Source organism: Berghia stephanieae, chromosome 6 (genome assembly GCF_034508935.2).
Source record: "Berghia stephanieae isolate SIO BIC M18660-M18661 chromosome 6, UCSD_Bste_1.3, whole genome shotgun sequence".
NCBI lineage: Eukaryota > Metazoa > Mollusca > Gastropoda > Nudibranchia > Aeolidiidae > Berghia > Berghia stephanieae.
In genome coordinates this window covers 29019082-29031581 of record NC_088365.1, presented here as the reverse complement: position 1 = coordinate 29031581, position 12500 = coordinate 29019082, and the positions used below count along the sequence as shown (strand labels likewise).

Below are 12500 nucleotides of genomic sequence, written 5' to 3'. Positions count from 1 at the left end.
GAGGAAATTATTTACCTAAGTATTTAATTGAAAAGCCCAATATGTACAAGTTTATACAATTTGTAAATAACTCCACAGGGACAGAATTGCGAAGATTTGGAATTTTTTGTCGAAAAGTTTTGATCGAATATGAAAAAAATGTTAGTTAGGCACCTGGTATTACTGGAGAATTGAAATACATTTGATTTTTTTTTTTGTTTTTTTTTATATTTTTTTTTTCATTGTGGTATGCATTAATGTATAAGATTATGACATATATTATTTGAATATTTAGTCTATTAGCCATAATTGAATCCTTTGAATTAACTTTTTTCTCACTGTTTGTTGTACCTGTGATTTCGTAGATCAGTATGTATGTGTGGGTGTATGTGTGTGTATGTATGTGTGTGTGTATGTATGTGTGTGTGTATTTGTGTGGGTGGGTGCATATGTGTGTAGGAAGGGCGTGTGTGATTGTCAGTCATTATAATCGAGCATGTCTTGAGCTTGACACGCATGTGAGAAATATATTAAATTAACGTATCTATATGTATAATTCTTATTTTTCGCTACTTGTAATGTATGAGTATGAGTATCTTGTGACATTAGATAATGATTGGTAATCAATGAAGATCATAGACACAACCGTTGTTGTTGACATCATTAGTATTGTCTGTTGATGTTGATTTTCACTCTCACTGTGCATTGTTATTATTGCTATTTTTATTATGATAATGATAACGATGGTGGTAGTGATGGTGATGATGGTAGTAACGGTGGTGATAGCGTTAATGATATTATTGATTCTGTTATTATTATTGTTATTGTTGCTATTATTAGCATTATTATTAGTGGTAATAGTGTGGGTGCTAGTGGAAGTGGTGGTAGTAGTGGTGGTGGTAGTAGTAATAGCAACGGTAGTGGTAGTAGTAGTGGTAGTAGTGGCAGTAGTAGTAGTAGTAGTAGTAGTAGTAGTAGTAGTAGTAGTAGTAGTGGTGGTGGTGGTAGTAGTAGTAGTAATAGTAGTAGTAGTGGTGGTGGTGTTAGAAGTAGTAGCAGTAGTAGTAGTAGTAGCAGCAGCAGTCGTGGTAGCGATAGCAGGAGGGGGGGGGGTAGTAGTAGTGGTAGTAGTAGTAGTAGTGATAGTGATAGCAGGGGGGGGGGGTAGTAGTAGTAGTAGTAGTAGTAGTAGTAGTAGTAGTAGTAGTAGTAGTAGTAGTAGTAGTAGTAGTAGTAGTAGTAGTAATAGTAATAGTCGTAGTAGTAGTGGTGGTAGTAGTGTTGGTAGTCGTAGCAGTAGTGATGGTAGTAGTGGTTGTGGTAGTAGTTGTAGATGTAGTAGACGTAATAGTAGTGGTGGCTGTAGTGGTGTTATTAGTAGTAGTGGTGGTGGTAGTAGTAGTAGCAGTAGTAGTAGTAGTAGTAGTAGTAGATGTACTGGTGGTAGCAGTTGTGGTAGTAGTTGTAGCGGCAATAATATTACTCTTGCTGTAAGAATATTTCATGGTTATATAAATCTTATGTAAACAAATCTCATTGTACAGTGTAAAAAATCATTGTCGTCATGTCATATCTTATGTTGATCAATAAATCATGAATTATTTGAGTTGTACCAAGGTCTAAAAATCTATTAAATAACTAAACTATTAATTAAATCTTTAATTGATTTTACATAATTATTACCACCATTATAATTATCATTATTTTTTATTATCATTATTATTATTATTATTATTATTATTATTATTATTATTATTATTATTATTATTATTATTATTATTATCATTATTATTATTATTATTATTGTCATTGTTATTATTATTATTATTATTATTATTATTATTATTATTATTATTATTATTATTATTATTATTATTATTATTATCATTATTATTATTATTATTATTATCATTATTACTGTTATTATTATTATTATATTCGTTGTTTGCCTTGCTTTATTATTGATTTTACTTATTTGATTTGTTGAAAAAATATATTCTTGTATGAGTTACATTGGCAACTGCCTAAAATAAACGTTTTTGAACTTTTGAACATAAAATATATACTCATGCATGATTCTTACAATATGGATTATAACAATTATAAATTATTCGCATGTTGCAGACACAAAGGGAGATAAGTTGTGATATTTGTTGAAAGTTGTAATTCATCTATAAGGAAAAATAACCTCATTCAAAGAATTATGACAATTTGGAATAATCTAAAGTTTGAGACAAAAAAATATACTTCAATTAATATTGTTTAGAATGTCATTGATAAAGAACTTACCAACATAATATTTGATTTTGATGAATAATGTAACATGACATTGGATATTATTGTATTTTGTATATTAATTGTTTGAATCTCTCGAATGTACAAAGTTGGACATGCCAAATGAAAGTAAATAGAGTTAATTATACCTAGAATATTGAACATGACACTTATTTACGTATTATGATCAATTAATTAACATTAAATGCTGCTTATAATTGATACCTTAAGCGGTTATGCAGTCTTGTAATATGGCACTCGCTTTCAAATCGGAAGGTCCTGGGTTCGAGCCTCGCTCGACGTATTGCTAAGTCATTGGAAAAGGCTCTTTACTCACATTTTCTCACCTTACTCATGTGTAAAATCAGTACCCGGCCGTTAACAGCGTTGTCTCTAGCTCTACCAGGAAAAAATTGTAATATCGCCTAACAGGTATCATATCTCGCTCGATATGTAAGATGTTGCTGATGGTCAGGGACTCTTTGTAAAGCGCTTTTAGTTCAGTGGGTATTGCGCTATATAAAAGAAAGATATTTTGTAAATGCTGTCGTCATTTGAGATAATGTAGACGACCCTGTCTAGTCGTGTGAACGAAAGAAAAAACGAAACCAAAACAAATTTATAGAAGAAACGAATTGACGTCACTCAGCTCTCTGTTATTGATTTTTAGACAAACGCCATTACCACATTATCTCATTCGACTGTAGTGTTTCATTCATCCTGTTTTGATGATAAAGGGGAAACCCGAAGCGTCCGTTTTATATGTTTTCGTATATTAGATTCAAGCTTACATTCAATTTCACATTTTTATTTATATGTTAATATAAAAACGAACCTGAACTGCTTACCTCTTCTATATTCCCTATCCAATGATATCCAATGATAATATTATGTGCTATTTAACTATTTAGATTCAGTAAAATCTGGTCATCAAGAAAGAGAACACAATGTTGAATGCGTTGACACTATCCAATATATATTATAGGCAGTGTTTTTAACATTCTTCACCATGACATTTAACTGGTTAGCCTCAAATATTAGCCTATAATTGTTACATATTTTACGCATTTTGTAGTTGCTTATGGACAATAATTCGTGTGGATCAAAAGCAATGATTGCCCATTAAAGCATTAGAAATAATGAGATGATTGGGTAATAGGCTTGTTCTCAGGGAGGTTTTCATATCAGGAAACCGGATGTATGGAGTATGGGTAGCTTGGTAGAAGTTAATGACAATCTAATGTAAATATGTATGTGTTTTGTGTTTATTTGAAAAAGGCCAAAGGCCGAAACGTTGTTTGTTTTTTTCGTTTTTCGTTTGTTCATTCATGAGTCAGATTTACTCCCTTTATCTTCATCTCCATTAATGATTCCATAGCTTTATGGGATGACGTAATAGGGGCGGATGTCTACAGCTCTTATGGACAACATTGCCAATTTGGCATCCTGGGTGCTAGATCCAGCACCTTTTCTTTACCTCTGGCATCCGAATTTCAAATCTAGCATCTTGTCTCGTTTGTTTTGTTTGTTTTTAAGGGTTTTACGGCGCTTGCAACACATTTAGGTTATATCAGCGCCAGTAAAAAGGAAGAAAATAGGATAGTAAAAAGTTCTAGAATTACAATTAAAGCACCCAAGAAAAAGTATGACAAAGGGGAACTGGGAACAAATAGGCACAAGCAGAAAATCCAACAGTGAGGAATACACTCAAATGCACAAATATAATAATACATAACAGAGAGATGATTTACAAGGAAAAAAATATCTTCCAAAACAATAACTATGCATTTGACTGTTTCCCTCCCAGCTAGGGCTCCAGCCAGGGACAGGACAAAACCAAGTATTCTCATTCCAAGACAAAGACAGAAAGCATGTTGGAAAACAGATGTATAAGGGGATAGAAGACACCGTATGTACCGCCCTGCCCACTATGGGAGGACAGGAACCCCACCAAGCACCTTGTCTCGCATCTTTATTTAGATTTAGCACAATTATAGCGTAATTTGATAATATTTTTCGCACATTTTGTATAAGTTGAGGCAAAATTTGCCAAGAATTCAATCTAAACCAATAACTAGAGGTGCCTAAATGAGTCAATAAAATTGAGATAAAGATAAAGGGAGTAAATCTGACTCATGCTCCCTTATTCATTTAATCTAAAGGCTTCTGAAGCAGTACCATATTACCTAAATTTGATAAGTATTATAATCATAAAACGCTTGATATAAAATAAATATCTACCGTCTGTTTGAGTTGGGCTTTTGTTTTAAGTTGGCCTTCTGTTGTAAGTTGGTCTTCTATCTTTTCTCATAATATGGTAAGTTTTGCTTCGTATTGGCGCTTTCAGTGTTCATATCAGTTTGACAGCTTGTCCTTTCCCCTTTTTAATCAGTTTTGCATACAATCAATGGTTATTTTGGCTTATAGTTTGAATGAAGCCTTGTTTATGTTAGGTGCATTAGATTTGACACTTGTCCTTATCTAGCATAAGTTTAAGCATATTTTTTAAAAATCTAGCATCCATCTAGCAGAATTCTTCAGTAAACTTGGCAGAATTTTATCAATTTTAGTTGGCAACACTGCTTATGGGTCCGACTTGAGTTTAGGATAGTTGAATAAATGTCATATCGAGCCCCTCATTATCAATGTGTCAGAATTCACCACGATTCGGATAGTGGGAAACAGTAATAATTACTTGTTGCCTCAAAGCAGGATGCTAGAATGTGTAGTTTTGTGGTTTATAAAGAAGCATGCCACTATATTTCGATCTTTAGGTTTAAGGTTTGAATCCCGTCCCACGGGGGGGGGGGAGTGGATGGCACAAAGTTGAGCCCTTTGGAAAGAAAAAAAAGCACTATTTCTCATCATACTTAAGTGTAAAATTATACCTGGTCTTTGTATCTCATCCCAAATGTTCAGTTAGATGTCTTGTTGGCTAAGGCATCTTCTAAGACCCTTTGAGCACATTTACTGGTGAATATTGGGCTGCATAAAAACTCGTGTGTTTTTGATCTTGTGTAGAGAAATTTCTGACAGATCTAATATTATTCAACCCAGATACATAATCACTGCTGCGTGGACATATATCATATTTCGAACCAGGCTTGCGTCTGAGCCAGCTACTCTATCGACTGAATGACTCCGTCCACACTTTTATCGAGAGTGAAAGAGATAGCTGGCCCTGAAAACAATAGTCATTCAGAGCTATAAATCAGTCTCCACGTTTATCCCGGTTTAAATCTCTCCTTACCGGGTATACGCCGAATTGTCCCCACAATTTTACACCCCGAAGCACAACTAGATTTTTCTTACATGGTTGTTCAACAAAACGAGCTACAAAGTGTCAAAGTTTTTATATCATATCATATCATATCACATTGGTAATAGGTAATAATATTGGATTTGGACATCACATTGCATATTCTTTGAGATAAAAAATACTAAAAAGGGAGAAACAGATAAATAGCTATGGTAATTTTTTCTCTTTAACTTCAATTTTTTATTTTTTTTTAAATTAATTAATTTTTTTAGATGTACAAACGATATCAAAATGATAGAATTGTTGGTTGTTGGCTGTCCATTGTCCGGCCATTTAAGATTAGATACAAGCTGTTTTGTTGTTTGTTTAATTACTTGTGTGTGTGGGGGGGGGGGGATGGGTATTTTATCTGTTTATTTGGGACAATCGTTGTCATATGGTGATTTTCCTATATTTGGTTAAGTAGAAGGTTAAGTAACGTATAAAACTTGTTAGGTACTCTTTGGATATTGTGCTGTCCAATCACTCCGTACTGAGAGGGAATCTTGACTGCGTAGGCGACAAATATCAGTCTCTTGCATGTGAAAGGGGAGTTCTAGAAAATGGGCTTCCGGGACTCCTAAAGTTGTACTTATCACTCGAATATGATTGATCGAATTTTATTAAATTGTGTCGCTGGGGGGAAATCGTATTCAAAAATTTGGTCTGAAAACTCGTCCTCCAATATCGATCGATTTAAATGACCCTTATCTTGACAAAAACTCTCAAACTTGGGACTTCGCGATTTAAATGACGAGGATCATTTAAATCGATCGATATTTGAAGGATGAGTTTTCTGGCCAAATTTTTTGATGGGTGTTTTTCCAGAGTACCGCAGTTAAATAGTTAAAGATTAAATTCATTATGCATAAAAAAAAATAAGATATTACTGATTTTGCTGAAAATCCATAACCAATATTGAAAATCAATTTTTAGCGTATCTGAGGGAAACAGTGGGGGAGGTTACTGCAGATGATATCACAGGCCCTAGGCTTCGGATGTTATATTCAGGAAATGATAGTAACCAAATGGTCGACAGTGGTGTACAAGGTCTGGTACGCTTTTGTGTCCATAAAATAGGGCATTTTACTCACATTACCACACCCACTCAGGTTAAAAGAGTACCTGATTAAGTACAGTGACAGATATTGTAAAAAATAAAGTACTAAAAGAACATCCAACAGGCGACTTGCCTGCACAGAATGACATTTTTAAAAATTAGTTTTATAAGGCGTGTTGGGGGATAGATAAGACATTACGACACGTATTGAAGTTGGTAAATGCTTGGAAATGCGTTATTAACTGTGTTCCTATCGACGTGTACATATTCGTGTCTGAAATCCGAACACAATTATGGGCTTGTTTTAAGATTGTTGTAATATATAATATTTGGACAATATTTGGTGTTGGTTTGAGAGAATTTCCATTAAAACAATGAGCCCATAATGAGTCGGTTTATCAGGCCCGCAAATAAATACACGTTTGTTCCTATTATTAATTTTTGTAATCTTTCAGAGAACTTCACATTGGTCAATTATTATAATAGTGGACAATGAGTAATCCTCGGGTGGCATGGGGAAACTGTCACATAATGACAGGATAATCGATTTACTAGTACTGGATAATAACAGAGGATTGCCATTACAAAGATATGTTTGAAAAGATCATACGAACACACCATCGCTTTGTCAGTGCCACTATCGTAAATAGCAAAACGCTTTATTTCTTTCATTTTGTCCAGAAAACATAAAAAGTAACTGCATATAAAGTAGTCCCTCAGAGCCATGAGAACCTCGCCCATGATGCCGGAGTAATCCCGGTTTCTATCGCGTGAAACAGACGGAAACAATTGCCACCATTTGGATAGGATTCCAGTCTATCGCAAAGTACCTTCCGCCAGATCTAACAGACCCAGCTACCCAATGACTGCTGGGTGGACAGAGGGGTCAGAAAATATCTCGACTGCTCCCAGGATCAATAACGATCTTTTTTGCATATGAAGCGAGTGCACTACCGAATTTTGTGGACCCCCATCTGCATATAATAATATACAGATAGATTAAAGTTACCCGATACTTCTCAAAGTGAATTTGATGTAAGATTTGAAATAAGTTTCAGGTTTAAATTACCCTGAAAAGTTGAGAAGCGATTTTTGTTTGTTTGTTATTGTTTTTTGTTTTTTTAGTTTGTTTTGGATGCTTTATTCTGGGTTTTTGTTGTTGTTGTTGTTGGTTTGTTTTTGTTTTTTGTTTTTTTTTTGTTTGTTTTTTTTGCTTTGTTTTGTTTTCTTTGTTATTGTTGGGGTTTTTTGTTTTGTTTGTTTTTGTTTTTGTTTTTTTTTAAATCAATAGTTATACGAAGTCAACATTTTCTGGCTAAAAAACAAACAAACAAAAAAACAACTTTTTTTTGCCATGATACATCAGTATGGCACTTTGCGATAATTCAAAGGGAGTAATCACGCTCAATGTGTCAAACGTGAGGTAATAAAAACAATGCAATTAGTACTCAACTCATTCCCTCCTTATTTATCTCACGACTGTAGTCTAAAATTTGTAAACTGTGACTCATCACCTCCAAACACTATTATGTCGGGGATGATTTTATTATAGACAATTGCATTTAACCAGTTAACTGCCGTGCTCAGGACAGAATCGTATTTATTTAACGATTCGGTCAGAAATCTCATCATTCAAATATCGCTGGATTTGAATGACCCTCATCTTGGCAAAAACTTTCAAACATGAGATATCGCGAGATGAGGGTCATTTAAATAGATCGATATTTGGAGTACGAGTTTTCTGGCCAAATTTTTAAATACTTATTTTTCCATAACTGGTTAACTCACTCAACCCTAACACCGACTATATCCGTAGTATACCCGGGGTTACTTTTACCCCCATGCCTATTTATTACATTTTTCTGAGACAAATTATAGGCGTAGTACCAAAGCTAATATTTTTTATTTTTACATGTTAATGATAATTGAATAAAACTATCTTTACATATGCTTATTTTTAATACATTTTTCCCATTTTGAAAAGTAGCAAAATCTCTAGGATTGAGTGAGTTAAGTCTAAAATATCAAACTTGGCTTGACTATAAAAGAGGCTTTGCCATAAAGTCGTTTTCGTAACATTCGCCACATAGAACACTCCAATATGAAGCTATTTGGAATAAAACTAAGGACGCATTATGTCCTAATGGGCTATGACGATGCGCTGATGGAATTCATGCTGTAATTGTTAGGCAATTGTATGTGTAAAGGTTGAGGTAAGTAAGGTGACATGCTCTCTCTCTCTCTCTCTCTCTCTCTCTCTCTCTCTCTCTCTCTCTCTCTCTCTCTCTCTCTCTCTCTCTTTCAATGATTCACGTTATTCTTTTTCGATACCACGGATCTTAATTTTTATAATAATTTGTTCCTCAAGCCATCAATGTCGTTTTGCAAAGCAATTAGGTCTAGATACCCAATTTTATACCTTTGACTACTTTTGAAACGTTTTCAAATGGATGCATATCTCATGACCGAGAGAAATAGACACCTGGACAACCACGCCTCTCGGACACTCGTCATAATGCAAACAATGACAGGTGGGCTCAGCGGTACGGTCTTAGCTCCGTACCCAAAAAAGTGAGTTAAGAGACTTCTCGGTCTCAACTTTGCTCACTTCACAGCAGGACCCGAACTAGAGACTCAGAGGTCACAAACCGACCGCCCTAAAACTGGACATTCGAAACACGTGAAACGATCAACTACGATGTATTTCAGTTGATAATTGAGTTAGCAATTTCGTACAATTTTAATAGTTCGGCAACAATGATAATTAAACCATACTTTACTCTAATAGTCGCATTGCTCCATTGGTACACAATTGTATTTTGACCACTCCTCTCACTTGGATTTATCAATACAACAGCATCACAACGTTACATTTAGATGTCATCTAAAACATCCCTTTTATCCCCTTTGCACGTGCACAGCTAACACTTTCATTTTGTACTAGAAATGATGATGATGATGATGATGATGATGATGAATAATAATAATAATAATAATAATAATAATAATAATAATAATAATAAATAATAATAATAATGATAATATAATAATAATAATAATAATAATAATAATAATAATAATAATAATAATAATAATAATAATAATAATAATAATAATAATAATAATAATAATAATAATAATAATATGTAATAATAATAATAATAATAATAATAATAATAATATGATGATGATGATGATAATAATAATAATAATAATAATAATAATAATAATAATAATAATAATAATAATAATAATAATAATAATAATAATAATAATAACAATAATAATAATCAACTGCACCATCACAATAAAAAAATGAAATTGTTTTTCTTTTCGTATGGGAGACAATCGTATTTAACTTGCACACATTGCTGAGGTAAAAAATGAGTTACCCCCTTTTGAAATGTTCCATAATCTATTTTTTTAAATAAAGTAAATTTATCACGCCTTGGGAATTGCCATCTGGCCACCATTTTGCAAGATTACTTAGCGCACACCTCCATACACTTTATTACTTGGCCGATTTTATCGTTGATGGATCAACATTATCATATTCTTCTCAATCAATGTTAATTTTTAAAATACAGCAGTATAATACTTTAGATGAGTGCCCGTTCGTTATAGCCTTTATTTCTTCCAAATGGTATGGCTTCTCCACGAGTAATATAAAATGCATTTTCAGCAGTGCAAAATATGCCCATGTATACGTTTGGACATGTTGCTTTTAAAAAACGTGTTTAGATGTTCAGAAGGAATGGAACACTCTCCCACCAGAAATCCTAGATATTACCAACAACAACAAATTTGGTCAACTATTAAACATTTGTCTTTCAACTCAATAACACAATAATGGAGATAGTCACCACATAATTGTATAAAACCTGCAGTGATGGGCAATCCGCCTTTTGAAGATTAAAGACGTTAAACTTTGAACTTGAACTTCTAGAATATTGTTAATACCAATTAAGCGTTCGTAGTTTTAGGGTTTCATGATCTTAGCTTCATTAGAACTCGATTTTAAAACTAAAATAGAGCATTTATATAGAGCAAGATCCACTAAACGTTCTCATGGTGCTTTGCAAAAGTTCCCTAGCCAACAACAACACTTAATAGGACGAGACATAACGCATGTTAGGCTATATTTTATTAGATTTCCCCTTTTGCGTGTAGTGTTGAGAGTTATTCAGTAGATACAGTGTCGTGTATCTTGCTCCGCTTCCGTTTGTGTTCCGGTTGGACTTTTCCCTCGTTGTCATCAAAATTAAAGGGCGCACCTTCTCTGCTGTTTGTTGCAAAAACATAATTTGTGTCATCGAAAATGAGACCAATCCATTCAAAATGGTATCATGTTGGGGTGATCAAAAAGTGACCAATCACCTCTAAACTGTATTATCATCATCATAGCTTGCCGCTCCGACACCGAATCCACTCCACAGCATCTGAAGAGCAGACTCTTAGATCATGATCAGCTGGACCCGTCCTGGCATTCTCTACGGATATGCTCAGGTGTACACAAGTTAGTCTCCGCTAGCCACAAGATATGAAGTGAATAGAAAAGTGCCAGAAGACAATAGAGAATAAAAATTTTTTTCGCGGCGGTGGTGGGGTTTGAACCTGCGACCTTATTGGTACGACAACTCCGCCTGGCAGGTGAGAGCGTGGCTCTACCGTGTGAGCTATCCACGAACACAAAAATATTCGTTTCAAACTCAAAGTCATTACTAGATCCCTCTCTCACCCACTTCTTGAGACCGCCGATTCGTTCGTACACCACCATCGCGAATAATTTTGACCAGCAGTTAAGCTTAATAGCCAATATTCTCAACACAAACATATAACATAGAAACGATTGAGACATTGAGTATGCTCCGGTGTATGGGGTGAATTTTAATTCAGAAAAGTGAGTGGAGCAGGCACTTATGTTGGTAACAACAAGATATGAAGTGAATAGAAAAGTGCCAGAAGACAATAGAGAATAAAAATTTTTTCGCGGCGGTGGTGGGGTTTGAACCTGCGACCTTATTGGTACGACAACTCCGCCTGGCAGGTGAGAGCGTGGCTCTACCGTGTGAGCTATCCACGAACACAAAAATATTCGTTTCAAACTCAAAGTCATTACTAGATCCCTCTCTCACACCACTTCTTGAGACCGCCGATTCGTTCGTACACCACCATCGCGAATAATTTTGACCAGCAGTTAAGCTTAATAGCCAATATTCTCAACACAAACATATAACATAGAAACGATTGAGACATTGAGTATGCTCCGGTGTATGGGGTGAATTTTAATTCAGAAAAGTGAGTGGAGCAGGCACTTATGTTGGTAACAACAAGATATGAAGTGAATAGAAAAGTGCCAGAAGACAATAGAGAATAAAAATTTTTTTCGCGGCGGTGGTGGGGTTTGAACCTGCGACCTTATTGGTACGACAACTCCGCCTGGCAGGTGAGAGCGTGGCTCTACCGTGTGAGCTATCCACGAACACAAAAATATTCGTTTCAAACTCAAAGTCATTACTAGAACGTAGCTGTTCTCCAAAGGGTTGCCCGTGCTCTATTAAGAGTTAACCCTTCATTCCTGAGAAGCTAGATTCCGTAGGGCAGTTCTTCTCTCGGTATTATGTCGGGGTGATAAAAAAAAAGTGATCAATCACCTCAAAACGGTATCCTGTCAACATGAAACAAGTGATGAAATGTTGATTTAAAATTGAAATGATCAGAGATATACAATAGGGAACAAAAGTGTAATGTCAAAATACTTCTTCCCATATCCTTGGAAGTGTGGAAACCAGTCCTGCGGAGGACTGGATACATGGGAGCAATAATTACAGAAGATTTTTTTTTAATGTACAGAGGACATTAAAACAGGATATCTCTTGCAAAGACAGC

The 12500-nt window shown here is 34.7% G+C and overlaps 1 protein-coding gene across 4 annotated transcripts in view; it reads right to left on the bottom strand.

Moving 5' to 3' along the window:
* Positions 1 to 3251, bottom strand: part of LOC144974797 (CD320 antigen-like) — a 13416-nt gene extending 10165 nt beyond the window's left edge. For 2 of the 4 annotated variants that reach the window (XM_078918069.1, XM_078918070.1), the window contains exon 1: positions 3102 to 3251. The gene's annotated coding sequence lies outside the window, so the exon portion shown is untranslated. Of the gene's footprint in view, positions 1 to 3088 lie in introns of all 4 variants that reach the window. The other 2 variants (XM_078918071.1, XM_078918072.1) reach the window with 2 other exon arrangements.
* Between the last annotated feature and the right edge of the window lie 9249 nt (positions 3252 to 12500).